Below are 27,826 nucleotides of genomic sequence, written 5' to 3'. Positions count from 1 at the left end.
GGACTGTGGGTATGAAGTGTTGAAATTTTACTTCCATCCTGTGAGGTGGATGAACGAAATAATTGCATTTGTTAGAAACCTTTGTTAGAAACCGAAATCACATTCATAAAGGATTTCGTTTTGCAGTGAATTACTATAAAATGCCATCTAGGTTGAATGACTTTGTTGCTCTCTCTTTTTTTGCAGCGTTCCTAGCTATTCTGAAGAAAATTGGCTCTCATTTTGTGTGAATGAATGTCACCTCACACATCTGCCATTGCTTCAGACCCCAATTATCATCCTGAGAGTTTGAAATTGTACATTAACTAAATGGCAATTGGATTGTGTATGTTCATACCGCATCCCGACACTGGAAATTAAACAGGGTTCAGAATTATTATGCCATTAATTGGCCCTTGATACACAAGCCCAATCAAATTTGTGGAAAAGCCACTTAGCCCGTGTTAAGGATTAATGACGGCCATCGGAAACAATTTGGAACTTAATCAGTTTAACTGAGGAGGGTAAATTTAATATGATAATTGATCCGCATAAAGCGGAGTCGCATAGCGGGAAGGGTATGCAAATGAGTGACCCTTACCTAGTGACTAATCGGCAGATGCGCTGATGGCGGGATCTGTTTTCATCAGGGAACTTTGAGGAACTTCCGAGTTGTGGAGTGCAAGTCCTCCTCGGAGTCCAGGAAACGAACCCATCCCGTCTCACACTGGGCCCTGTCGCGGTCAACCCGCATTTCCATAATTCGCCGCTTCCCCTGCCATGACAGCGAGACGCAAATAAGTGTTTCTAATGATATCAAATGGAGTTGTAGAGGACAGTGTTTTAATGCAGTGAAGGGGCTCCCAGTGGGACTGTTATTGCCACTATAGAACATCAGTTACACAGTTGCAACAATAGTCTCTTAATTGATTCATTTAATTAGCAGGAGATGGAGCCAGTGCTGCGTCTTGTCATCTTGTATCTTAGGGGGTCCCGTACAGCCTGTGTGCTGTCTGCCACTTAACAGTCCCTGCACTTGTCACTCTCCTATTAAAGTGTAATTATATGTAAATGAAAAACCACAAAACCTGTCAGAAGTTGCCCAATGAATCGTTGGTAGATTTTACCATGCTTCTGGAACGAAGATAAGAGGAGAAGAATGCGCACATGTAAGTTTTTCCTTTTTTAAAGCATATATATATATATTAATCCGCCTGTAAACATCTCAACACTTCACCTGACACGAGCTTGTGGAGGAGGACTTCAGCTCCTCGAGTGGTGCAGAGGTCTCTTCTGTCTTTTTCAAGCATAACAATGCAATGAAAGGCTACACACAATAGGCTTAGTCTTAAGACTTGTGATGTTTCACTAATGCTTTTGACTTGGCCGTAGCAAAGCAGGTGGCTCACAGATTTTGGAGTTCTTTTAAGTCTGTCTGGCTCTAGACAGCTCCTACTCGGTTCACAAATGCTCTTTGGCCATTAACCCTTTTCAAGTTCTTTGTATCATTGTGGAGGGGAATTTTAACGTTTGAGATATTTTCTCAAGGGAGCTAGTCAGATATTTATACAAAAAGTAATATGGTAAAACCTGAGTAAATATAAAATTCAATTTTTAAATGATAATTGACCCGTGTGGAAAAAGTAATTACCCTCTGAATTTCTTTTGCCCTTCAGTAGCAACGATGGCATTCAAGCACTTCCTGTAATTGGAGACAAGTCCGTCACATCACTGTGGAGGAATTTTGGCCCACTCTTCTTTGCAGAATTGCTGTAATTCAGCACCATTGGAGGGTTTTCAGGCTGCCAAAATTCCTTCACAGGGATGTGGAAAGTAAAAAAAAAAAAGTGCATATAATATATTTTGCTTATACTCTAGATCTCCATGTCTCTAAATTTTGTATGAAAATCTGAAACTCTGATAAATATTCAAAAATATATTTAGGCACTTGTGCTGGGCGATTTGATCATAAATCTGTATCACATTTTTTATGATTCTGACCGTTTTTTTCCTGACTGTGCCTTTTTATTAATCAGAATGCACGAATCACTGCATTTTAAACATGATCCAAATGTTAAAAAAATGTAGTTGTTTTGTTTTTGATGTAAATTAGATTTGTATAGTTTTAAAATCTGAAAGAAAAAAACAAGATTGTCTGACCTTAGCTTTGTGAAATTATGTTACACAGGTCTTTAAACATGCCTGCACAAAACAGAAACAGCAGATGGGCTGAATAAAACACAAATTCACTTTCTGACAGCAGGTGGCGCTTATGGAACAGCAGCAATACAGCGTTTTCTTGGTTACTGCTCTAAACAAAGCAGCACTGTGCTTTTAAATAATATATTAATATGCATTATACAGAGGTAAGATAAAAAGAAAATACCATCTAAACTTTTTTTGAAGACAGTCAGTTTCAATCAGAGATGCATTCATATAAACCCTCACCCCCAATCCAGAGATTCTTTCAGTATTTGGTGAATGTTGAAGTGAGTTTGCTTTGCCTGCTACAGTATTTTCTTCTCTTTGTGTTCATCTTTAGCATCTCTGGCCTCTGTTAACGGATATTTACAGTTTTTTTTTTTTTTTTTTTTGCCAACCATTAGTCAGAAGGTTATGCAGTTAATAGAGAACCCCTCTTAATTAAACAGTGTCTAGGTTGTGTAGCCACTAACCGGTATGCCAGTTTTTGTAAAAGTTCATACTGTGTGCGTAATTCAAACTGGTTTACCATTTGTAAAGGCCTCCTGTAGCAAATTGATGCATTTTTGTAAGAAAAATATTCAAATTTAAAACATAATAATCACTTTAATCTAGGTTGCGCCAACTGGTCATACACGGAAGCAGCTCTGGGCAGCTCAATTAGAAGTGCAAAACAAGGATTTGTAAAGAAAAATGTTGGAGGATTTCAATACAAGCCTAGAAGAGACTGGTTTTCCATTGCTAAAGTAAGGAAACTTTGCTTCCTTTGCTCCTGTAACAAACGTTGGTTTGTGCATGACTCACCAGCGCATGCACAACACTGACGTTTTGTCATCTGCTTCCATGTACGACCAGTTGTTGCAAGCTAGGTTAAGGTGATTATTACATTTTAAATATGGATATTTTTCTTTAGAAAAATGCACTGATTCGCTACAGGAGGCCTTTATTCAATTTTTACACTTTATACACTTTTCATTATGGATGGATGCACTTTATTGGACTTGTTTTGGACCGATAGGCCCGACTATGCCATTCTAAAGCTTGGAAGTTCCAGGATCATTTTTAATATAACTCAGATTGAATTCATCTGAAAGAATGAAGTCATATACACTTACTGTAGGATGCCTGGAGGGTGAGTAAATAATGGGCTAATTTTCATTTTTTTTTGTGAGTGTGTGAATTATCCCTCTAAGCACCTTTTTGATGATTTGAATGATTTGATGATTTGAAAAATTTAAATGACTTTGCAGGTGTGTGTGTGTGTAGGCCATAATTTGTGTGGGAATAAGGGTGTTACTTCCTCATTCCCCGGTTGCGACCACACTCATCATCTGACATTGGCACCTGCAGAGTAAGAAACTAACATTACATGAATAATTTTGTATCTAATGAAGGAGATCCTCTCCACACAAGTTCCGTCATTCAGCCAAGCAGTACTTTTTTATCTAGATCTTTTTTGCAAGTTGTCACCAGATTTATACTTCGTTCTGACATTGTGAATGACAAGTATTGATTGACCGCTCGCAGTCTATGGACGTGTTATCAGTTAATTCCAGGAAAAATGGAGGATGTGCTAAAATTGAGGAAGATCAAAAAGGGGGTGGTGGGGAATTCTGGCCTGCTGAAATGCTCCATTCAGAAGACACAAGTAATTGTACGTATTACATTCGATCGCTCCCTAAAAGTGCGGTAGACCCCGTGCAAAAAGTCTTGGGGCTTTTTCTATTGACTCGAGCACAGCAGTAACTCTTTGATAAAAGTGCAGAATACGGAGGCTTCTCTGTTCATTTGGCTCAGCCGCCCATTCTCCTTTCACAGTACCATAACACGCTGTGCGTTTAGGTCAATACGCAGAAAGCGGGTTCGCAAGCATCATGAGGCTGGTTAATGGACACCCAAATTCATATTAATTTGACTGGATGTATACGAGTTGAACCGAACGATGAAGAACAGCGACCCATTAATCCTATTCAGCCACATACCCTGTTGTGAGACTACTGTCGTCCCCTGCGCAGGGTTCTCAGATTAATTAATTGATTGAACTGATTTGCCAGCACTTACAGCAGGAAATGTACTGTATTTGTAAATGTTAACTTTTAAAGGTGAGCCCGACTCCTCTCAAGAGCGCATTGAAAGAGAAAGGTTATAGTCATGGACCGGGGATTATCATTTTCTCAAATCCCATCAAATGCTCTTATCGACGGTCAACCCAGAGGCGAAACGCTTTCCGCGGCCCTTTCATGCTGACTCAGCCCGCGAAACGAATCTCCACGACCTGTATCAAAGCTCGATTGTTCTTTACACTTTGTTTCTGTGTGTTTTGGCTTTCCTTTCCTGTCTCAGTTACATAATGCATATTCGTCCCCTATTTGAGAAGGATGATTAGAGGTTGAAAGAGGGATATCTACAGAGACAGAACAACTTTCTGGCCTGCTCCCGCTCTCTGCCTTCATCTTGTGTGTTTTGAGTAGTATTGTGTTCAGAGGCTAGGGACAGCGCTGGAATTTCCTGTTCGGGGTAGGCCAACGTGCAGCTCTGCACTCGTCCCCCGCCAATGGCGAAAGAGCGCTTTCAATGAGTGTTTGGAGCCTGATCAGTGAGCTAAGAATATCTCGCGGCCCTCGGGTCAAAACTAAATGTGCTTCGACGGTTGACATTGCTGTGTTTATTTGGAAAAGGAAAGTAAGGATGGGCCAGTTGGATGAGGATGCCCTCTCTTCGCCCACAGGAAAAGGGCGTCGCTTTCATTAATCACAATGATGGTTTGAGCCTTGATTTCATTGGCCGTGGTAATAAAACAAATATGATTTATATCAGAATTCAGGTGGGTAATAGGATACACGGGAGAGAAGCTGCATGAATCCTTCCTGGACAAATCCAGATGATATGTAAAATTAAGGTTGGAATTTCATATTGGTAATCAGACAACCTGCTAGTTTTGTCAGTGACAAAACATTTATTACCGCCACGGCTAATTGAGCATGGTTTCTAAACATAATTTAGTACTGAGTTTCAGTTAGCAGTAGGCATACTGTATCAAAAGAGTTTTGAGATCAGTGAACGTTCAGATTTGAGGATTATCTGTGAACTTCCTGTTCCTTGCTTTCAGATTACACAAGTGATGCTTTGCAAATCTTATCAGCGCCAGAGGACAGACTTGTTTGTCTGTGCTATTATGTGCCGCTTCTACTAAGTGTACACTGTAAATGTGAATTATAAAAAAAAATCATGCTTCTGATTGTGCACACAAGGGGTCACGTTGCGCTCTCAACAACCAGAGCATGTCTTCCTTTGCGGCTTTATACTCTTGCGCTTTTGCATTTACTGGAAAACCGCTTTAGCCCCGTCACACGTTTCCCGAGCTCCCAAAGTTTGTAATCGCATTTGATGCGCAAAACTCTGAAACTCTTTCATATCATACCCTACAGAGAAAGTTTCTGTACGCCTTTATGAACTGTGAGTTTGTCAGAGTCAAAGGCCATCATTAAAACCACAGAGATTAGAAAGATTAATGCTGACATCTCATAGCCTCTCTAATATACAGAGTGATGTATGGTGTTCCTGTAGAATGACCTCACTCCCATGACTAATGGCTTCACTTGGCCGATGCAGAAAAGGTCATGACCCAGTGGATAGAGGAAATGGCCAGTTAGCGGGAGGTCACCCCACAGGAGATTCCTTTGGAGTGTCACAGCAGTGTCACCTGCACTGATTCGCTCCTTCAGACCCGGCACCTGACTCCCTACTAGAAAACACTGCGCAGTCACCGGTAGAGGCTCGCATTTAGCAGAACCCGGCCTCACCCAGTAGAACAATTGCCAAGTGTCAATTTCAGCAAAAAAACCAAGACAAATTGAAAGAGGAAACAATTCGTTCACAACAGGACACGCGGCTGTTGAGGATAACCTGCCTTCAAAGATGCTGGCCTGTCCGATCAGACTAGTTTAGCGGTAGGGCACTTCAAAGTGTCTGGGCCCGAGCAGCTTTCCTGCCATTCTTGTTTGCGGCTCTCAGGTTGCTATAAGTAGCCCGGCATCCTGTCCCCCGCCGTCTCAGGTGGATTGACTTTGTTTGTGTAGCTGAGACGCAGGGATTTAGTGGTCCTTGGAGCCTCCAGACAACTGTTAATGGGGCTGGCTGGTTTGTTAGCACTGTGTCATATATCACTCTGGAACTGGACAAATGAAGGCCCCGATGTACTCACGACGAAGTTCTTTTTCGTCCTTCGCTTATAGGGAAAAAGATGTTTGAAATACCTGAGCAGTGGTATACTGTTAGCAAACATCCTGACACCACCCATAGTGCTGGGAGTGGCATTTAGATGAATATGTTAATATGTGCCACATGCTTTCCTCTTAGTTTTGTTAACAATGATGTCACAACAGTTCATTTTTTGATTCTGCTTGAAGTCCAGTATCAGGGCTTTGATAGTCCAGGTGAGTGGCACTTAAATGTGTGTAAAATAGCACTTTTTTAGGGGTACTACAACTGGGGTTTGGAACTCCTGTCTATCGTTGAAGGGTTCATATTTGTACTTAAATGGTATAGTTCACCCAAATTCTGTGATCATTTACTCACCCTAGTGTTTTTCCAAACCTGTACATATATTGAAAAATTACGTATTTTGAAAAATGTCTTTTGGTTGTTTTTGTCCAAACAATGAAAATTAAAGGGATAGTTCACCCCAAAATTGACATTTTGTCATAATTTACTCGCGACTCATGTCGTTCCAAACCCGTAAGACCTTTCATCTTCGGAACACAAATGAAAATGTTTTTGATCATCGTTAAAATAGACAATGTGACATCAGTGGTTCAACCATAATTTTATGAAGCTACAGGAATAATTTTTGAGCGCAAAGAAAACAAAGCCTGTGTTCTGACGTAGAACAAAAAGATAAGAAATTGTTGAATGAAGTTGTTGTTTTCTTTACGCACAAAAAGAATTCTTGTAGCTTCATACAATTAATGCTGAACCTCTGATTTTAAGGATGTCCTTACTACCTTTCTAGGCCTTAAACGTGGTAGCACCATTGCTGTCTATGCAGGGTAAGAAAGCTCTTGCATTTCATCAAAAGCATCTTCATTTGTGTTCTGAAGATGAACAATATGAGGGTGAGTAATTAATGACATAATTTTTGTTTTTGGGTGAACTATCCATTTTATGGGGTTTCTTAAAAATATTTTATTTTATGTTCCTGCGAAGAAAGAAAAAAATTGTTTGGAACAACATAGAGTGAGTAAATATTGATAGAATTTACATATTTGATCACTTCCAGAAGAAAAATGTACAGATAATTTACTCACTCCCTTATTATTCAAGATGTTCATGGCTTTCTTTCTTCAGTCGTAAAGAAATTTAGTTTTTTGAGGAAAACATTTCAGGAATTTTCTCCATATAGTTGACTTCTATGGTGCCCGTGAATTTGAACTTCCAAAATGCATGGGGGGTCTTTTTTAGTGAAATAATCGGTTATTTTCTAAAAAAAAATTACAATTTATATACTCTTAAATAACCTCATTTAACCTCAAATGCTCAACTTGTCTAGCTCTGCGAAGCACATTCATACTCTCTGTATTTCGGTTAAATACAGTTAGGGTATGTCAAAAACTCCCATCTCATTTTCCCCTTCAAAATCATTCTACATTGCTGCAGAAATACCGATCCACTGTTTACAAAGTGAACGTGCAAAGAAGGTCAAATGCCTTTACAAGTAAGTTAAAACAGCAATGTAGGATGATATTGAAGTTGGAGGAAAAAATTAGATGGAGACAGAGTTTTTCGACATACCCTAACTGTCTTGAACTGGAGTGCACAGAGTATGCATGTGCATCACAGAGCTAGACAAGACGAGCATTTGTGGGTGAAAAAAAGTGTATGAACTGTAAATTTTCTTTACAAAGCATCTTGGATGACAAGGGGGTGAGTAAATTATCTGTAAATGTTTGTTCTGGATGTGAATCAATTCTTTAAGGCTATATATCTTTTGAGTTGTACCCCTAAAGGTAATCTTTTTTCGTGTCAGTGCACAAATGACGATAATGTAGTTTTAATATGTGAACATGGAAATAAAACCATTTTTTTATATCAACAGCAGCTGTTTTAAGATTCTAGACTTTTGTCTCTGGCACAACGCATAGTTTTCCATGTTAATTACGCAGGCTGAAGAGGAGGAGGGGGTGGAGAAAGAGAAAGCGAAAAATGAAACCGTATAGTCAACTTCATTTAGTGGTTTCTAATTGCACCCTACAGGCCCCTGGCAGACGGCAGGGGTCTCTCTACGAGTGGGACGCAGCAGTGTCTTTTACACGCACACACACACTCCTGGAGAAAGAGAGTGGCGAGAACATGAAACGGGTCAGAGATTAAACACTTTCTTTACACTGGTAATTAAGCCATCATCAGGCTGAGGGGCGTTTATTATCAGCCCGCCGCTCGTCTAGTTGGATGTGAATTCTGAGTGAGCTCTTAAGACTCCAGTCCACACAAACATGCTAGTGCGCACACATCTGCACGCACCCGCGTACACATACGCACACTCATTTGTCTCAGCATAATGATGTCTTCTCGCACAGGGTACAGACTGCGTCAGGAAGCGGACAACTCCAACTCATTTATTAGGGCCTTTTATTTCTCAATATTGCATTATTGCTGAAATGATTGTATGGGCAGGGAGGTGCGTTTTTTCACACAAGCTTTTATCATTTGCGCTCGCTGTGCTGTTGGATATGATTTTAAATGTATTATTTGAATCATTGACATCACACAGAAATTAATGTGGGTTTTAAAGAAAAGATCTTGATTGGATCCAGTTTTCTATTACAACATGGATGGAGAAAAAAGTAGTATTTGAAGAGCACATGCACATGCAGCAATCGATGCAGCTTTACATGTATATGTGTGTTTGTTTGAGTATATACATACATATATACAGTGAATTAAAGTTTTTACCAAATTGGTAGATCCTATGTCTGTTTCCAGTAAACATCATATAATCTTTAACGTTTCTTTAAGGAGTGATGACAGCTGTTTACCCCAGATTTATCGGTGGCTGAGATGAAAGACTTATAAAAAGTCTTATAAATAAATAGGGTCTAGCATTGTCTGTATTTTCAAGTCAGACTGAAACTTAAAAAGAGAAAATGTGAATGATCATTCAAGTTTGTCATACATGAGGCCTAATATTTTTTCTTATAAACAGTGATGGGCACAAAAAAATTAGTTATAGTTACTAGATACTTCTCACAGATAGTAACTGAGTTACATCATTATAAAAGTAACTAATTATCAGGAAAACTATTGTTACTTAAAAAAAAAAAAGTTCAAATATGTCAAATAATATTGGATGCCCCCAATATTAAATATGGTAAATGAGTAAAACATTGTACACTAATTTACAATATTTTAATGTTGCTGTGGAACAATATGAGAGACACCTTCCAGGGGGTAAATATCACATTACTGGGGTTGCTTCAACCTGCGGACATGAAAATCATCCCACGACAACACTGTTAACCCTCTGGGTTCGAAGACCGCATCGGTGCGGTCTGTCTCGTTGTTTCTTGATGACCGTGAAAGGAACAAAAAAATACTCTGTCATTTTAAAACTGCAAAGGGTCTACTTTTATTTGTGTATATAATAACAAGAAAACAATGTGCTTTTGTAAAATAAATAAAATAAACTGGGTGCCGTCTGCCGTCTCTGTCACCTCTCTTCAGAGACACGTAAATAAAACAACCACGAATCTCCACGAATATGTGTATGAGAAATATATTTATGGAAAGATTGAAATATCTACTTTTAAATGACGTAAGTCACGTCAAAAACAAATATTCTCTGATAAAGTAATATTACCAATGCGAGCTCCAGATTTTTCCCATCTAATCTCATCTGTAATGTAATCATGCCCATGCCCTTTTCAAATTTTAAACATCCATGTGAGATGCATGGACATGTAGGTAAATGCCCACATTACCTAAATGAAAATTCTTTTCATTTCTGGAAGAAGACACGCTGAGAAAAATAAGCCAGAATTTACCTCAGAAGAAGTAGCGCTGTTAGTTACGCTGTTTCTTTATAACGCCATTATTCCCATCACTGCTTATAAATAATGAAATCTGTACATGAAAGCAGCACAGATGCATATGAATTCTCACTATGGCTCAAATCAGGTTAAAATGATGTGATACTTAAAGATAAAAATAGACATTTACATCACCTAGTGTAGCTGTCAGAGTTGTCAGTCATCTTAAAGATGCAGCTTTGCCATAAGCTGTTCTTGTTTTGAAATTGGCGTTATTATAAGCATCAAAATAACACACTTCTGCTTGCTTACGCCAGTGTAATTTAATGTTTGCCGTCACAGTCAACACTTACCTTTCATTTTGAGCATTCATTTGTCTCTGTCATTCTTTGTGTCCATAGTTGATGTGACGCATGTGTGTCTTTGGTGGTCTTGGGCGGTCGGCTCAGCCCACCTTGTGAATGGCACACATGTTCCATTGTTAGACCTCTGTGCATAATTGCACACAGTCACACCAACAGGGCGGCAAAAGTGGCACTTAGTCCAGTAAATTACCTTGGTCGGGTAATTACCTGCTTGTTCGGTAGTTTTGTGGTCACCTGTCAGACCAGCTCCTGTCCAGAATGTACTGCTACACCTGCACCTTTTGTCAGGACCCCATAGCAGCGTCTCCAACCACCTCCTCTTCACTTCCCGCCTCTTCTTAATCACTTTCGACTTTATCTCCCCTTCCGCCCAGCGGAGGGGTTATCTTCCACATTCATTACCTCACTGCTCTGATTACAGGGGAACAGGAGAGTGGTGGAGGTGTGTGGCGCGCTGCGCCCGCCATTCGCTAAGTGTTTATGTAGTAACGCTTTGTGTCATTGTTATTAATGACTCGTGTTTCGGATATACCCGTCTGGAACCGGTGAGGTGGGGCGCAGAAGCAGCCAGAGCAATTATTTGCGCCTGCCCGACGGCAGCCGACTGGGACAATGAGGGCAGATAGAGGAGGAAAGCTGGGAGACTGCATTGCATTATGAAGTATGCTACATGAGTATAATCCACAAGGGTTTTTGCGTGCGCCATGGTGTGTGCCAGGCTCCTAGGTGGGCAATCTCAGAGACAGTAGGGAGGCCCGGTGTTATTTCTAGGCACATTTGGCATGGCCTCCATGGGTGTTAGCCTGTCGAACTGGAACAGAACTCATAAAAAAGCAACTTTTGATACCATGCCTATGGATACATCTATTGAAAGAGGAACGAAAAAATTAAAAGAGAAAGACAAAGGGTGAAAGTGTTTTGTAGATGTTGACTATATTTTTTCATGTTTAAGTCATGCTAGCAGTCATTGGAAGGCTGACATAAAACCATTTATTCTCACACAAGAAACACAAGAATTATGAATTATTGGTTAATTCTACAATATATATATGTGTGTACACACTGCTGTTCAAAAGTTTGAAGTCACTAAGATTTTTTTTTAAAGAAATTAATGCTTTTGTTTAGCAATAAGGAATTAAGTTAATCAAAGGTAACAGTAAATGCGTGTATAATATTAAAGAAAGTTCAAGTTATTTTTAACTAAAAAATCCTGAAAAAATTATCTTGGTTTTGACAAAAATATTAAGGAGCACACTGAAGACTGGAGTAATGGCTGCTGAAAAGTTAGCTTTGTCATCACAAGAATACAGTGCTTTGCAATTTCACATTTTGTTATGTTGCGGTCTTATGTTAAACTGCTTTAAATTACTTTTTTCCCACAACATTCTACAATCCATACACCATAATGTCAAAGCAGAAAACAGGTTTTTAACATCTTTGCAGATTTATTAAAAATAAAAAACTGAAATGGTTCCATTGCATAAGTATTCATACCCTTGTCTGGGACATATTGCTTGTAGATATTACTACACTTCGAGTGGAGTTAACCTGTGGCAAATTCAATTGAAAGGGTATGATTTGGAAAGACAAACATCTTAATAAAAGGTCTAACAGCTGATAATGCATATCCGAGCAAAAAAAAAAAAAAAAACTGCCTGTAGAGCTCAGAAACAGGATTGCATCAAGCCAAAGATCTGGGGAAGAGTTCAGAAAAATCTGCTGCATTGAAGGTTCACAAAAGCAAGTAGTTTTCATTACCCTTAATGGAAGAAATTTGAAACAACTTCCTAAAGCTGGCTTACTGGTCTAACTGAGCAATTGATGGGAACGGGCTTTAGTTAGAGTGGTGACCAAGATCCTGATGGTCACTAGTTAAGCGCCATGATCATATGTCCCTCTCAAGAACCTACAGAAGGACAAACATCAATGCAACACTCCAGAATTAAAAAAAAAAAAAAAATTGCAAAAAAGCATCTAAAGGACCCTCAGACTATGAGAAACAGGATTCTCTGGTCTGATGAACCTCAATTCCAAGCATCACGTATGGAGGAAACTAGGCACAAGTACCATCCCAAAAGTAATGTGTGCTGGTAGCAGCCTCATACTGTGGGACTGTTTTTCTGTGGCAGCGACTGAGGGACTTGTCAGAGTAGAAGTAAAGCTCAACACAGCAAAATATAGAGATAGCCTTAGTAAAAACCCAGCCCAGAGCATCCAGAACCTCAGACTGAGCAGAAGGTTCACTTTCCAAAAGGACAATGACCCTAATCACACAGCAAGAGTGGCTTATAGACAACTCTGTGAATGTCCTCGAGTGGTTCAGCCAGAGCCTGGGCTTGAACCCAATCAGACATTTTTGGAGAAACCTGAAAATGTGAGTCTGTTCCCAGCCAACCTGACAGAGCTTGAGAGGTGAAGAGCTGAGGCTAGGAATGGCAGATAATTGCCAAATGCTGATGTGCAAAGCTTGTTGCATCATACACAAAAAGACTTGAAGCTGTACAGGTCCTTCAGCTAAGTACTGAGTTAAGGGTATGAATACTTATGCAATGTACTTATTTCTTTTCTTTCTTTTTTTTTAGTTTTAATATATTTATGAAGTTGTGACAATTCTGTTTTTGCTTCGTCATTATGGTGTAGATTGATGTGGAAATTTTTAAGGCAGCAACATAAAACATGCAAAAAAATAGGCACTGTAAATAACATTTTATAATATATTTAGAAAAACAGGTGTTTTTAACTAATATTTTACATTATTCTGTTTTTTTGTTTTTTTTTGGTCTTTAGGGTTGGCCACACACAGTGTCTAAGCCTCTGTGCTGCTAAATCAAAGATTGTAGGTTCAATCCAGGGTGTGGTGACCCTTGAACTGAGAGATACCTTGTGAACCATATCTTCATTGCGCCCCTAAGCAAGCCACACAACACTAGGTTGTTCTATAGAGAACTGATAGAGAGAGGCTGTTCTATGTTCCTGCCATTAGTGCACTGTGTGTCACTTTGGTTAAAAACATCTACTAAATAGCAGGCCATAAAATTACAGCACTACCAGCCTGACCTGCACTCTCAATTTCCAGCACTCTCATTCTAATCAGCCTGCTGTGTTCATGTTCACGAATCTCAAATAGCAAAGCCAAAAAGCCTTGTTTTTTGAAGCTGGTGTTATGACATGTTTACCTGGTATAACAGTGGCACCATGCCCAGCTGCCATATAGTAGGAATACAAGAGCTGGCCAGAGTCAGTGTTGTGAGACGTCTCAGGTTGGATATCGAATGAGACCTTGAGTCCTGTCAACCCTGCTGTTGCTTTTCTTGTGTCACTTGTACAGCCTTACAGCAGTTTACCTGTCAGTCTGGCCCTGTCATTGTTTTAGGATCCTTGCTGTCCTCCCGTATTTCCAACCTGAACACTTATAGTCAAGTCACATTTATTTAAAGGGATAGTTCAGCCAAAAATGAAAATTCTGTCATTGATTACTCACCCTCATGTCGTTCAAAACCTGTAAATCCTTTGTTCATCTTTGGAACACAAATTAAGATATTTTTGATGAAATCTGAGAGCTTTCTGACCCTGCATAAACAGCAACACAGCTGACACGTTCAAGGCCCAGAAAGGTAGAAAGGACATTTTAAAACAGTCCATGTGACATCAGTGATTCAACCTTAATCTTAAGCTACAAGAATACTTTTGTATGCAAAAAAAACAAAAAACAAAGAAAGAATGAAAACAAAGAAAATAGTTAGCAGTTTAATCTGTACTTTATTTCTTTTATAGCACTCAGACAACTTTATGATTCTGATATAGTTGTAATGCCTATAAAGTTAGATATGAGTGAACATTATCTAATCATTTTCTGTTTTTACAGCAGAGTTAGTCCACAAAGTGCATCTAAAAATTTATTTGGACTTAAAGTAGAAGATCTTTGAAATTTAGCTCAGGAGCATTCGCTTGTAATATTATTACACTTCGAGTGGAGTTAACCTGTGGCAAATTAAATTGAATGGGTATGATTTGGAAAGACAAACATCATAATAAAAAGGTCTAACAGCTAAAAATGCATATCAGAGCAAAAAAATGTGTAAAAAAAGGTAAAATTGCGGTGGACCAGAAAATGAGATGGGAGTTTTTCAACATACCCTAACTGTACTGACCTGGATTACACAGAGTTCGCATCGCAGAACTAGACAAGACGAGCATTTGAGGTTAAAGAGTATATAACTTGTACTTTTTTTAAAACAAATAACTGATAGATTGCTAGATAAGACCCTTCTTCCTTGGCTGGGATCGTTTAGAGCCCTTTGAAGCCGCATTTAAACTGCATTTTGGAAGTTCAAAATTGTGGGCACCACAGAAGTCCACTATATGAAGAACTTTTCTAAAATGTTTTTCTCAAAAACTATAATTTCTTTACGACTAAACAAAGAAAGACATGAACATCTTGGATGACAAGGGGGTGAGTAAATTATCTGTAAAGTTCTGGAAGTGAACTTCTCCTTTAACCTGTGATGGAGGGTGTGGATGGGGGACGCTGTTGTGTTTCTTATGTCGTGGTTGCCATGGTTACATATGTACAATAGCCTTCCCAAGGTTGTGACCCCATATGACCTAGGTTCAGGAGAATGTGGGGCTTCCTGTGAAGTATAATGGGGAAATGTGCACTTCCCAGACCTTCAAGTGCTCCTCAAAAATCTGTGATTTACGGTCCCCAGTGTGGTTTCCCTGATTGGTTTTATGATGGAACTTCCTAGTCCTCTCCTGAATTGTATGAAGGGTGTCCGCACCAGCTATATATACAACAGGCGGACAGCTGGGGAGGATGATGCAATGTCCAAGAGTGATGGGCAACATGCTAAAGGTCACGAGGGCCATGTAATGAGGACAAGGTCTGAACTCTCACCCTTCCTTGCATTAAATATGAGTTATGATAAGACCATGACTTTCACCCAGTCATGCAGACACAAACAGAGCCATCTATGATTCACATGTATCAGGCTGCCACCCCCTGGTAGGCTTTCCATTCAATCTATTGATTGTACATTTTGTGTATTGTGTGAGTGAATAATGCTTAGTAATAACCAAAGAGTTTTATGATTATTGTAGTTTTATGGTTTACTTGTTTTTGCAGCTTACAGCTTTCAGGAACACATGTAATGCAACTTGATGCAGCTTTTTTCTTATGCAGTACTTGTACAGCACAGCAGGTACTTGTTGGCTTGGTGCTTTTTTGAGTTCAAAAAGGACCAAATTGAAAAAAATGTTTAGTAGTTCAGTCTTTTTCACCCTTTTTCCCAGCATGCACCAGTAACTTGTATTGTGTGGTATTGTACTGTCAGGATGTGTTCCTCTATTGCAGGGGTCCCCAAACTTTTTTCTGAGCGGGCCACATAATTTTCTTTTCTTTAATGAGGGGCCAGGTCGGTTTATAAAAGAAAATTCCATGGGCCGGACTGACTACTATTATTATTATTATTTTATTATGATTTTACCTGTATTTATTATACCTTTTAATGCTAGAATATAGGGCTGTGCAATTAATCGCAATCGCAAAAAAATCGCAATTTAAGCACATGCGATTTCTAAACCGCATTAGGCTGCGATTTTATCTATCCCCCCCAACGGCACCCCCCGCCCCCCTTGAACGTCAAGTTCATTTTATTTTCGATATTGTGCCAGATCACAATAGAAGTCATTTAAGGTTATCTTTCCTATAGAACAGGTCTACACATTGTTCTCTTATTAAACAAACTAGACTGCCTTATGTTATTTATCTTATTTACACGAAGGCATGTCATTTCTGTCACTACATGGTCGCGCGTTTACAATGTCTCCTCCGCGAAAACACGGACTGGATCGCGGACTCCATTCATAAAAACCTAATTTACTATAGTGCTGAATGCCACGTAATTCGTCGATTTTTGGATTAATAAATCAAAAGTTGGTCTGTCACTTAATTCAAATCACGATATTGACTAGTGTCTGTGAAAACTGAAATGCAAAAAGACCGTTTTAATATGAATCCTGCATGTTCCGTTTGCCTCTGTATGTATGAATGGCGGAGACGCGTTTTATTTTTCTACTACACGCATACTGAAGCACACGTGACACTCCCGCTAATTTTTGGCATTTGCATCTCACATGAACAGATAAACTCAATCTCCAAAGCTGCTGCGAGTTTCACTTTTACCGTTTCATTTGAGAAAACTAGCATCATATTATACTGTACAGCGTACACACAGAAACTTCACGGCAACCTGTCAAAATAAAAGTATGGTTTAACATGAAACAGAACAATATTAGTCTTGTATTACTTTTGTACAGTATAATGTAGGTGTTTATATATTCCTATTTAAATAATTTACATAGAACAATATATATGATAAAAAAATAAATATTACAACAAGATTAACCACTTAATTATTATTTAAACGTTTTAAACTGAATATAATTTTTCTTCCATGTATTGAATTTAACAGTAAACCTCTGTTTGTTTGCCAAAAATTAAAAGGGTTTATTTTTCATTTGATTAAAAATAAATAAATGTTTATGCTTTTTGATTATCAGAAAAATTAAAAGACATAAGAATTTCAAAAAAAAAAAAAAAAAAAGCAAAAGATTGTAGAGCCCTCAAAATGTTAAAATAGAGAGTTTTGGACTTATTTTTACACTGAAATGAATGTTTTCGTTATTACACAAAGTAGGCTAAAGTACCGGGAAAAAAGTAACATGGCTAATTTATTTTATGTTGTCTGTTTTAAAGACAATTTTACTACAGTATTGTTTATTAAACTTAATACTATGTTATTTCATTGTGAAATGTTTTGTTATGCACTTCTTGTGCACTGAATACATTTAGAATGTATGTATGTAGATTGTTTGAAAAAGCAAAAAAAAAAAAAAAAAATCGCAAATAAAAATCGCAATCGCAATATTCGTTCAAAAAATCTCAATATGATTATTTTGTCCATATTGCACAGCCCTACTAGAATAGTTTATTATTTTTTATGCACCAGACAGACAAATGATCATTTCTTTTCAAAAGATATACAGGTGCATCTCAAATTAGAATGTCATGGAAAAGTTCATTTATTTCAGTAATTCAACTCAAATTGTGAAACTTGTGTATTAAATAAATTTAATGCACGCAGAGTGAAGAAGTTTAAATCTTTGGTTCTTTTAATTGTGATGATTTGGCTCACATTTAACAAAAACCCACCAATTCACTATCTCAACAAATTAGATTATGGTGACATGCCAATCAGCTAATCAACTCAAAAGACCTGCAAAGGTTTCCTGAGCCGTCAAAATGGTCTCTCAGTTTGGTTCACTAGACTACACAATCATGGGGAAGACTGCTGATCTGACAGTTGTCCAGAAGACAATCATTGGCACCCCTCACAAGGAGGGTAAGCCACAAACATTGATTGCCAAAGAAGCTGGCTGTTCACAGAGTGCTGTATCCAAGCATGTTAACACAAAGTTGAGTGGAAGGAAAAAGTGTGGAAGAAAAAGATGCACAACCAACCGAGAGAACCGCAGCCTTGACAGGCTTGTCAAGCAAAACTGATTCAAGAATTTGGGTGAACTTCACAAGGAATGGACTGAGGCTGGGGTCAAGGCATCAAGAGCCACCACACACAGACATGTCAAGGAATTTGGCTACAGTTGTTGTATTCCTCTTGTTAAGCCACTCCTGAACATGGGCTAAGGAGAAGAAGAAATGGACTGTTGCAGTGGTCCAAAGTCCTCTTTTCAGATGAGAGCAAGTTTTGTATTTTATTTGGAAATCAAGGTCCTAGAGTCTGGAGGAAGGGTGGAGAAGCTCAAAGCTCAAGTTGCTTGAAGTCCAGTAGTTAAGTTTAAGAAGTTAAGTTTCCACAGTCTGTGATGATTTGGGGTGCAATGTCATCTGCTGGTGTTGGTCCACTGTGTTTTTTTGAATCACACGTCAAATTGACTTTTCAACTGGTTCTCAGCTGAAAAACTTTGGGTAACTGGGAGATGAGTGAAGTCTTGCTTTTGCACTTGTCCCACAAGCAGTGCTAGTTTCACCTCAAATGAGTCATTTTGTCATCGACCTGATTTTTCTAGCTGGCTCGCGCATCACCTGTTCGATCACGGTGACACATTACGTTGAATGTACCGTTCTGTTGGTGAATTTAACACATAATTAAGCTATGTTAATAACTAAGGGAAATTTTAGTTTGAAAGCCAACCTTTATTATCAAATACCGACATGATACCAACATGATATATGTAAAACATATTTAAAATTACATTTTCAAAATATGTCTCTGGCATTGTTCAGAGGGCCGGTCCAAATGTGGGGGCGGGCCGCATTCGGCCCCCGGGCCTTAGTTTGGGGACCCCTGCTCTATTGTAATGATCTGTGTATTTCCAATTTGTTTCATGTGCCAAATCTTGAGGTGCACATAGCACGTTTGATGTGTCTTGCTTTTTTTCTGTAGTTTGAGATAACCAATACAAAAAAACAACGTATAATGATTTCACGGCGAAGAAATTAAGTCAAGGCAAATTGACATCTTAGGTTCAAATTAAAAATAATAGAAAAATTACTTCACTTAATAAAATTTTCTGATAATTTACCCAGCCCCATGTCATCCAAAATGTTCATGTATTTCTTTTTAAGTTTTTTAAATTAAGAAATTAAAGTTTTTAAGGAAAACATTCCAGGATTTTTCTCCATATAGTGGACTTGAATGGGAATCAACGGGTTGAAGGTCCAAAATGCAGTTTTAATGCAGCTTCAAAGATTCACTGCTGCTACACGTTCCCAGCTGAGGAATAAGGATCTTATCTAGCAAAACGATTGGTCTTTTTCTAAAAAAAAAAAAAAAACACTTTTTAACCACAAATGCTCATCTTGCACTAGCTATACGTCCACGACTTTACACATTACATAGTCACATTGTAAGTATAGACCTAGTGTGACCTAAAGTGAAACGCCCTATACAAAAAAAGGTAAAACAAAGAAGCCGCATGATTTTTTATTTTTTTTGGGGCCTACCCTACCTTTTTGAACCGAAGTACACAGACGAAGAACTAAACACGCATGTCTTTTTTCAATGTAATTACGTAATGCATAAAGTTGTAGACACGCATCACAGAGCTGGTGCATGACAAGCATTTGTGATTAAAAAGTACATACTTTTTTTTTTTAGAAAATGACTGATCGTTTCGCTAGGTAAGACCCTTATTTCTCAGCTGAGATTGTGTAGAGCCCTTTGAAGCTGCATTGAAACTGCAAATTGGACCTTCAACCCACTGATCCCCATTGAAGTCCACTATATGGAGAAAAAGCCTGGAATGTTTTCCTCAAAAACCTTAATTTCTTTTCGACTTAAGAAAGATATGAACATCTTGGATGATATGGGGGTGAGTCAATTATCAGGAAATTTAAACGTAGGAGTGAACTAATCCTTTAAGTAAAAAAAAAAAGTTAAAAATGCAAACTGTTATTTTTTAACTTCTGTGAACACCCATTTTTGTATTTCTGTTTTTTACAAAGTTTCTGTCGACGAATTAGTGACTATTGTTCCCAAATTAAATATAATAATGCAATTACAGCTTGTTCACTGCTTAACATGCGTAAGATTTATTTTGAGCATCCCAAATCTGATAGCGTTCAGATTCTGATAGCGTTCAGAAGTTCTATTTTGAGAACAAAAGCACTGTGAAGATGCACTCGATGAAGGACATGGTGAATAACTTTTCAATTTGGGGGGCCATTTTGCAGGGTCAGTGCCTAACAAACCTTTAAATGATGATTAAGCTGACCCAAAGTCCTCAAAGCTGCTAATAGTTGGCATAAAGAAAGCCAGGAGCAAGCATGAAATATGTGCAGCCACCATGACGGGGGAGAATTATGGTCTCCCACATAAGTGGGCCACGCCAGGGACAGATGGCAGCCTGGGAAAGATACTACTCTAGGCTCAGTGGCGAGAAGAATGACAGTGCATCATGTGTGATATGAGAAAGGAACAAAGGAGTATGTCATTTTCGCTAACTCTGATTGAAAGCGGGCAGCAGTGCTTAGGTAATTAGACTCCCGTGGCTAAGGAAAAAAAAATGACTGGGAACTCACGAAGACACTGTGCGCTGGCCACACGCTTTTTCCCTCTATTTTCAGGATGGCTTTTCCTTTCTTTTTGTGTTTGCTTTTTTAGTTTTGTAATTTGTGTATAATTTCTTTTTTGCCGCATTCTTTTGCAATCACTGCGCCTGTTTTGCTACAGTTTCCAGTATCACTGTTAAGTAGCATCTTCAGATGCCCTCACCTGGAGATTAACCAAAGAGAAAAGTTGTTTTCCATGACTTTACAAAGTGGATAATGAGCAAAAGCGCTGTAAAATGCCTTTCAGATCCTTTTTGTAAGACATTTCATTTCCTTTAGTCTCCTTTGCAAATAAGTTGTCAGAACCTGTCTTTTCAAAGGCCAAAGCCAAGGGCGCTAACAAAGGCATTGGCTGTCTGTATCCACAGAGTAACTACATCAAAAAAGAGACTGGTCCAGGGCCTAATTAAAGGGAGAGATGAGTGTCTTCTGGCGTTAGCTCACAATAAGGGGCCGCGGCAAATCAATGGACACCCAACACTATTATTATCATCAACAGCAGTGAATTCAGGGTGATTTGACAGGGACAAAAAGACATATTAAAGACAAGGCCAGGAAACTCCAGACACCTGCGTAGTTGAACAGCGACACTGTGGACAAACTGTTTGAGAAACAACATGTCTTGGGTGCTGGAGGGATTTTAAACTCATTTTTAAATGCATTAATTTTGTTGTAGGAACACCATTCTGGTGTGTATTTTTAAATAATAATAGTAAGGTTTTTACTAAGTTTACTAAGTTGTTAAATGTGATCCTGGACCACAAAACCAGTCATAAGGGTCTTTTTTTTTTAAACTGAGGCTTATACATCTGAAAGCTGAATAAATAAGCTTCCCATTGATGTATGGTTTGTAAGGATAGGAAAATCAATATATTGAGAAAATTGCCTTTAAAGTTGTTCAAATGAAGTTCTTAGCAATACATATTACTAATCAAAAATTAAGTTTTTATTTATTTATGTTAGGAAATTTACTAAATATCTTCATGGAACATGATACTTAATATTCTAATGACTTTTGGCATTTAAAAAAAAGGATAAGTTTGGCCCATACAGTGTCTTTTTGGCTATTGCTACAAATATAGCTGTGCTACTTAAGACTGGTTTTGTGGTCCAGGGTCCCAAATATGCTGTAGGTGTAAAGACATAAGTGAGGCTTTGTGTGTGTTTGAGGTAGTTAGACTCAGCTTAGCTGGATTAGGTTACATTAAAAACATGACCTCGTGAACACACTCTAGTTCTTGTGTCCAGTATTACTGTAGGTGTGAGTCTTAGGTGGTTTAAAATCGATTTTGACACGCCAGTATGCATTTAAAATTGGTTTCTTTCATGCGAGTATGAGGCAGTAATGTATTTGGGTGGCCTGTTTGAGAATATTTAGAGATGTAGAAAGACATTCAAGAGCGTTGCCATGCTGAGTTTTTTTTTAAGTCCAAATCTTAGTAACACATTAATATGCATATAAATGTAGCTTAATGTTAGCTCTTTTTTGGTGAATATGCCTTTATCCAAGCATAAATTTAAGGCTGTGAATCATACCTTCAGCCAGGTGTTGGTGACTGCAAGGAGGGAGTCATGAGGTGTTGGACCCTACGTCCCCCACGCAGGTGGCCACTGGTGCCCCCTGAGGTGCGCACAGCCTTGTTTTAAACACTTCCTTCACTTCAGATCCTTTCATCTGTTTTCACTGTTCCTCCCTTCCATATGACAAAGCCATCTTCTCCCTCTGTTTTTCTTTGCTGCTTCTGTTCTCTCTGTGCCTCCTCTCTTATGTTCCAAGTGTTTGGTCTGTGAAGTGCTACATGACCTACTCTGATTGCTACAGTAATGAGGTTGTAAGCCTTGCGTACATTAAACTTACTTTTGACCTTTACACAGAGGCGCACCTTATAAAAATGGATATGTAAAATTATATAAATATTTATATAAATGAAGTGATTTTTTTCTTAAAATAAGAAAAATTATCTGCCAGTAGCGTTAAGAAATTTACTCTTAGGGATTGCAAAAAACAAAACTAAATATCTTATAATTTTGCTGATCTAGTGAATGCATCCTGATGTAATTTTTTTTTACTAGAATCAAGACATAAATCAAGACAAAAAGCCTTTTTTTGCAGTGAAGGTTCATGCAACACTAAGGACTGAAATAATAGCTGCATCACAGAAATAAATTACATTTTAAAATATAATAAAACAGAAAACAGTTACTTTAAAATGTAATAAGATTTCACAATATTACTGTTTAACTGTATTTTGTAGCCTTGGTGAGCATAAAATTAATCAGCATTTATTAATCTTAGTTAATGTTAATTTCAACATCTACTAATGCATTATTAAAATCAAAAGTTGTGCTTGTTAACACTAGTTAATGCTTAGTGAATTAACATGAACTAACAATAAATGATTTAATAAATCATTAATTAACATTAATAAATACTGTAATAATTGTTTGTGCATGTTAGTTGATACATTAACAATAACTAATGGATTCTTATTGTAAAGTTGAAAGATTTTTTGAATATATTTTATACCTTAAATAATCTTAAATATTTATTCATTTTAAGTCATGTCTCTTTGTTTGCTTTTGAAATAATTTAAGGATCACATGAATCAAATCTGTTTTAGAAATCTGTCAAAAAATCCTAAGTACATGTTTATTTATTTATAATATGTATTATATAGTTACTCTAGGTGTAAGTCACCCCAGTTTTTCACAGTTTTAATTACTTTTTAGCATTTTGCAGTTTACTTAAATTCCCTGTGGTGTGACAAATATTAATTGTAGACACATTTAAATGCATATTAATGTAAGAAATACTACAATTTTTTTGTTTAAAAATATTAAAATATTAACTATTCGCGTGCATTTTCTTATTTATATAAAAAAGGTTATTCTACTTTATAAAAAGGAGGTTATTTCTAATAACCGAAGACCCTTTGTTTCGTTCATGTCTCTGTTGTTCATCACTGTGTTGAGTACATATGGACACACACACATTGCATCTGGTATTCATGCTTCAGCACCCTTTTGAAGTGTCTTTCTCTTAAATTAAAAAAGTGTTAGTAAAAAATTATTAAAAATCCCTTACCGCAGAACTTATCAAGGAAAGCAGCGCTACTAGGCATGTTTAGGAGTATTGAAAGCCATGCCATCTCCATATGGTTCATACGATAAATCCTTTATCTAGCATCTACAACTCTCTCTCTTCCACGTTCTCGCCCGTGGCTACGTTTCTAACTCTGCATCAATTAGTGCTGTGATTAATACAACAAGCAAGCAGTTTAGAGGTAATGGCAGACAATTAACATCTCATTGCACCATAAAGGGCTATGCTAACTACCCTGGCCACTGCTTTTCTCTGCCTGGAATTGAAATAAGTGTTTGTCTTCATTCATACGCTATCTAATGTGAAGTGGGCCCACTTTGTATGCCACAACACCATTAATCTAATTAGAGCGAGCTGAGAATGAATTCACGTCTCTCCAAAGAGCATGAATGCAGCGTTGTCACTGTTATTTAGCGCCATGCCACCGTGCCGCAGAAGCCCCACGCTTCCAGTGCCGTTCTCGAAAATGAACCATCTTCGGGGTGCGTACTGAGACTTGTTGCTGTTTTTTTTTTTTCTTCAACTCTCCACATTCTCTCTCTCCCTCGCTCTAATTATTAGAACATTGCAAATACAACTGTGCACATCAGTGAATAGAGCCGTAGCCGTGCTGTCATGGGCATTGCAGGAGGAAAAGTCCTTGGAGTGCTGTTGAATTAAATGATGCATTCTGATTGACAGCTACCTTGAGACTGGGCTGATGGAGTCGTCAAGGCAGAATGCTAACAGGCTGCCACCACTCCGGCAGCTAGCACACACACACATACAGCGCTTTGAACAAAAGCACTCGTGGGCATGTATAATCAGACGATATATTTTTGAAGGTTATTACGGTGTATGTGCCAAAGTTAACAAATGAAAACAGCTACACCAAAGAGAAGCCAATTAAAAATACCATGGTGTTCATTCAGTACCGTACTAAATTTCAAAGCACTGTACCATTTTGTAAGAGCTTGAACTGAGATCTTTCTCAACATTTATGTTGTTACAAATCCGTATGACTTTGACAGAAGACAAAAGCGAATATTTTGAAGAACCGTTTGTTTCCATGGAACTTTTTAAAATATCTTACTTTGTGTTTGACAAAAAAAAAAAAAGTCATAAAGGTATAGAAACAATATGAGGATGAGTAAATGATGTTAGGTTAGCTGTTCGCTTTAAAAAAGTAGTTCAACCAAAAAACTAAAATTTGCTGAAAATGTACTCAGCCGAGATGTAGATGAGTTGATGTATATGTTTCTTCATCTGAACAGCTATGAAGAAATTTAGCATTGCATCTCTTACTCACCAGTGGATCCTCTGCAGTTAATGGGTGCCGTCAGAAATGTGGGTCCAAACAAAAAGTCCCTTCTCTGTTGTCCTCTCACTGGAAAATCCACTTTTGTTTTGTTAACTGTATTGGACTGCTTTCGCTTGTAAATAGTGATTGATCTGTGTGAATTTCTCTTCCGATTCAGATGAGACAACCTTTTCTCTGGTGAAAGTGGTATTATGGATAGAGGAATTGTATTTTAGCTGATTTTCACTACACAAGACAGTAATTTAAGGACTGAAGTAGCTGTTTGGACTTTTAGCAAGATTCTTGGGGAAATTTCTTGGTTTTCCTAATGTGGTGTTGGTGTGAGCTGCACAAGTAAGTGGTGTTAGGTTAGCTGTGCACCTAAAAAGAGTAGTTCATCCAAAAAATTTAAATTTGCTGAAAATGTACTCACTCCCAGGCCATCCAGGATGTAGATGTTTCTTCATCTGAACAGATATGAAGAAATTTAGCATTGCATCTCTTACTCACCAGTGGATCCTCTGCAGTTATTAGGTGCCGTCAGAAATGTGGGTCCAAACAAAAAGTCCCTTCTCTGTTGTCCTCTCACAGGAAAATCCACTGACATATTTGTTTTGTTAACTGTATTGGACTGCTTTCGCTTGTAAATAGTGATTGATCTGTGTGAATTTCTCTTCCGATTCAGATGAGACAACCTTTTCTCTGGTGAAAGTGGTATTATGGATAGAGGAATTGTATTTTAGCCGATTTTCACTACACAAGACAGTAATTTAAGGACTGAAGTAGCTGTTTGGACTTTTAGCAGGTTTCTTGGGAACATTTCTTGGTTTTCCTAATGTGGTGTTGATGTGAACAGCACAAGTAAGTGGTGTTAGGTTAGCTGTCCACCTAAAAAGAGTAGTTCATCCAAAAAATGAAAATTTGCTGAAAATGTACTCTCTCCCAGGCCATCCAAGATGTAGATGAGTTGATGTAGATGTTTTTTCATCTGAAAAGATATGAAGAAATTTAACATTACATCTCTTACCCAACAGTGGATCCTCTGCAGTTAATGGGTGCCATCAGAAATGTGGGTCCAAACAAGAAGTCCCTTCTCTGTTGTCCTCTCACAGGAAAATCCACTGACATATTTGTTTTGTTAACTGCATTGGACTGCTTTCGCTTGTAAATAGTGATTGATCTGTGTGAATTTCTCTTCCGATTCAGATGAGACAATCTTTTCTCTGGTGAAAGTGGTATTATGGATGGAGGAATTGTATTTTAGCTGATTTTCACTTCACAAGACAAAGACGTTTAGCTGGATTCTTGGGAAAATTTTTTGGTTTTCCCAATGTGGTGTTGGTGTGTGCAGCACAAGTAAATCTTCATGTAAGTCTGAAATGTAATGAAAGAAGTAAAAGGGATTTATTAAAGGGATAGTTCACCCTAAAATAATAAAAAAAAATCTTTCAATAAATACTCACCCTCATGTCATTACAAACCTAAAAGTTCAGCATTCAACATCGGAATGCAAATTAATATATTTTTGATGAAATCTGACAGCTTTCTGACCCTGCATAGACAGCAACGGTACTACCATGTTCAAGGCTCAGAAAGGTAGTAAGGACTAGTGTTGGGCGATATGCTTAATTTTCATATCGTCCTATCGTCAGCCTGTGAGATCGTCGATACACGATACTATCATGCTAATTTATTTAATAATATGTAAATGTGTCAATATGTAATAAAGTCCTTATTCGTTTTGTTAAGAGTAGTGCATGTGACTTGTGACACAGTTGTGCGTGTACAGAGCGCTGACGGTAGTTCTGTCGGAGAGGTTAAAGTTTACTTTCGGTTTCATTCTCTGCTATCTTCAGGGAGCGGTAAATGTGCGTGTGTGAATGCAAATGAATGTATCTTTCTATACCCGTCATATTGTGATAATGCTACCGCTGTATGTCTGATCTTTGTCATCAGTTCATGTTGTAGTTCAGTTCATATTGATTGTGGAGAAGCGATGTGCATATGTTTAGCGCCATTTTATCGCATTGTAATTCTAGTTAACTCATACAGATGTTACTGAGGTGAATGTTTATGTTTACTATATACAGACGGATTCTGATATATTGTATTTATTTCAGCCTAAACCACATTTTACTACCTCTGTTATCCTAATGACTGTCTACACTTAAGTCTACACTTAATCTATGTACACTGTATGATGAATAAATCTCTTACCCATTTTCACTGTACACATCTGCGGCGCTATCTACTCTATGCTTGTGTTTATACCGCGGCAAGTTTCTGAAGCATCCAAGAACCGACTCTCTGCACTGCATCGCTAAAGTTAGGTGCCTTTTTGACAGGTAATGATAATAATAGTCTTACTATCGTCAAAGGTATCAGCAACAGGCGATATCTCTAACTATCGTCGATACACGATACTATCGTCTATCGGCACAACCCTAGTAAGGACATTGATAAAATAGTCCATGTGACATCAGTGATTCAACCTTAATTTTATGAAGCTATAAAAATACTTTTTGTGCACAAAGAAAACAAAAATAATACTTTTATTTAACCTCTTTTGTGCCAGGCTTCAACGCGCTTTCATGAGAGTAGCATGACGCATGTGTGTGCATTCATCTGCTTGTAAACAAGGTGCAGCACATCCAGGTTGTACGTCAGAATGCCGGAAAAAATTGTTAAATAAAATTGTTATTTTTGTTTTCTTTACACACAAAAATAGTCTCATAGCTTTAT

The sequence above is a fragment of the Garra rufa genome, chromosome 8 (genome assembly GCF_049309525.1).
Source record: "Garra rufa chromosome 8, GarRuf1.0, whole genome shotgun sequence".
Taxonomy (NCBI): Eukaryota; Metazoa; Chordata; class Actinopteri; order Cypriniformes; family Cyprinidae; genus Garra; species Garra rufa.
This window is presented reverse-complemented; position numbering follows the sequence as displayed.